The sequence below is a fragment of the Halyomorpha halys genome, unplaced genomic scaffold, assembly GCF_000696795.3.
Source record: "Halyomorpha halys isolate HHAL.00 unplaced genomic scaffold, Hhal_1.1 Scaffold721.1, whole genome shotgun sequence".
NCBI classification, from domain to species: Eukaryota; Metazoa; Arthropoda; class Insecta; order Hemiptera; family Pentatomidae; genus Halyomorpha; species Halyomorpha halys.
Window position 1 is genome coordinate 32,868 of NW_027114085.1, and position 2,883 is coordinate 35,750.

The window sequence follows — 2,883 nt, forward strand, 5'->3', positions numbered from 1 at the left end:
TTTTTTTTATATATATAAATTTTGTTTTATATGAATGAGCAACAAAACTTATCGATTACAAATTGTTTGGGTTTAAGGAGACGACTTTAAGCGGTATATCAAAATCGTTAGGGCTATTTTAGGGCAACGATTCAAGGAAAATCACATTTTTTTTTAATAACGCAGGATATATTTTTGAATATATCGCACAGGGTGTCCGTTTTTGGCACATAGACATAGCAGAATGAAAAAATTAAAAAAATAAATCGGCACTTTATCTTTTTCCTCAGTATTTAAAAATTACCGAGGTATGGACGAATGAAACCTTCAACCGGGCACCATTTTAAATAAAAGGCGAGTTGTGAAGATCAATATAATTCTCTATAAGCGGTGAAAATTAATTCTAAAATAATGGCTCAATCATTGATTTAGATGTAGTATTTGAAGAGATGAGGTCAACAAAATATCTTGAGAAATAATATATTAAGAATGTTGATTATATCATACCAGAAGAACTCGTTACTCAATTATTACTTTATTTTTTACTATATTGATATACTCCATTTTATAATGCAATATCAAGCAAGATAATTATTATTCTTTATGATTATTTTTATTGTAAACATTATGTCATTTATTAAAGTTTCTGCTGTATAAATAAGAAATAATCGTTTTATTAGTATTTACTGTTAAAAATATATGCAATAAATTAAATTGATAAAATATTTATTGACGCAAATCATGATTAAATTATCCTGTGTGTAACACACAGAATAAACAAAATTTTAAAAATTCTACCTGACAGTTTTTCAGAATTTATCAGTATATATCTTATATTATACTAATATATATTTATATTTATAGTTCAATGACGTGAGGATGAATTTTATTTTGAAATTGGTTCATTTCCTGACTACTAACTACTAGGCTTCTTTTTTTCAAAAGTTATTAATGAACACAACTAATAGGAATTGAAGGGTTAAACAGTTCATTAAAATTTAAATTAAACAAGAAAAAAAATAAGTTTATTGTATAATAAAATTATAATTAAATGCAAAAAGGAAAAACGTACGTAGGAGGAAAACTGTATATTAATCAAAGAAAAGTAAATCTAGACGAATCTGACTTGATTTTTCCTAAACAAATTATTTTTGTCGATTGTACAAGAAGTGCCTTTGATTTTTGTGATTGTTAATACACTTAAGCTCATTTAATACAATAAACAATTTTTTGTTATAGTACTAAACAAAAAAATCGGTTGGCATATAAAACTATTGAATATATGTAGGGCAAAGGTAATATAAGATAATATAAAAAAGACTATTTCTCCTATAATGCATTGGCTAGAACCCTTTAACAGGTGTCTAATATTTTTCTACCAATTGTCACCAAAAAACGTTACATTGAATTCGGTGTTCCCAGTCAAAACGTTGTAGAAAAGGGAAATATTCATTTGGAAAACAATTTTTCAGCGTTTTAATAATAAGGATTTGACCCCTTACCAATTTCAACCATAGCTTTGAATATAAAATTAGATTAGGTTTAGTAAAACTTGAGAGGTTCACTAGCAATCATGTTGAAGAGGAAGCTATAGTGTGAAAACCATTAAAATAATAAAAAAATGATTTATCTTCTTTTTAATCTCCGTAGGTACAATATTTACACTCCTCCCATTACGTATACATTCTACGACAAACATTTTTTGGAATTACATCCTATTTGTGTGATAAAGTATCTCAGAGACGATTATAATATTTGGGACTATCAGTCTTAATTATTTAAGACTAATATATAATAAACCTGTAATTATTTAAAGTTAATTAATGATTTTTTTTCACGAAGTTACCAAGACGACGAAATCAGCAGTTTCGTTGCCAGGCTTCCGGTACATCTTTTCTGCGCAAATCTAATTATCCCCACCCTACCTGGAGTTACCCCCACCAGCCCTTACCTCCAGTAGCCTGGAATATAAGTAGCTTAATTAACAACAATTTTACTGTTTTGTTTCTCCTATATTATTGGTTAATCAATACTCGATTCTAGACATAGTATATGAAGAGTCTATAATTTTTTTTTTAAGTTTTACAGTAATTAGATATATACTGATAAATTCTGAAAAACTGTCAGGTAGAATTTTTAAAATTTTGTTTATTCTGTATGTTACACACAGGATAATTTAATCATGATTTGCGTCAATAAATATTTTATCAATTTAATTTATTGCATATATTTTTAACAGTAAATACTAATAAAACGATTATTTCTTATTTATACAGCAGAAACTTTAATAAATGACATAATGTTTACAATAAAAATAATCATAAAGAATAATAATTATCTTGCTTGATATTGCATTATAAAATGGAGTATATCAATATAGTAAAAAATAAAGTAATAATTGAGTAACGAGTTCTTCTGGTATGATATAATCAACATTCTTAATATATTATTTCTCAAGATATTTTGTTGACCTCATCTCTTCAAATACTACATCTAAATCAATGATTGAGCCATTATTTTAGAATTAATTTTCACCGCTTATAGAGAATTATATTGATCTTCACAACTCGCCTTTTATTTAAAATGGTGCCCGGTTGAAGGTTTCATTCGTCCATACCTCGGTAATTTTTAAATACTGAGGAAAAAGATAAAGTGCCGATTTATTTTTTTAATTTTTTCATTCTGCTATGTCTATGTGCCAAAAACGGACACCCTGTGCGATATATTCAAAAATATATCCTGCGTTATTAAAAAAAAATGTGATTTTCCTTGAATCGTTGCCCTAAAATAGCCCTAACGATTTTGATATACCGCTTAAAGTCGTCTCCTTAAACCCAAACAATTTGTAATCGATAAGTTTTGTTGCTCATTCATATAAAACAAAATTTATATATATAAAAAAAA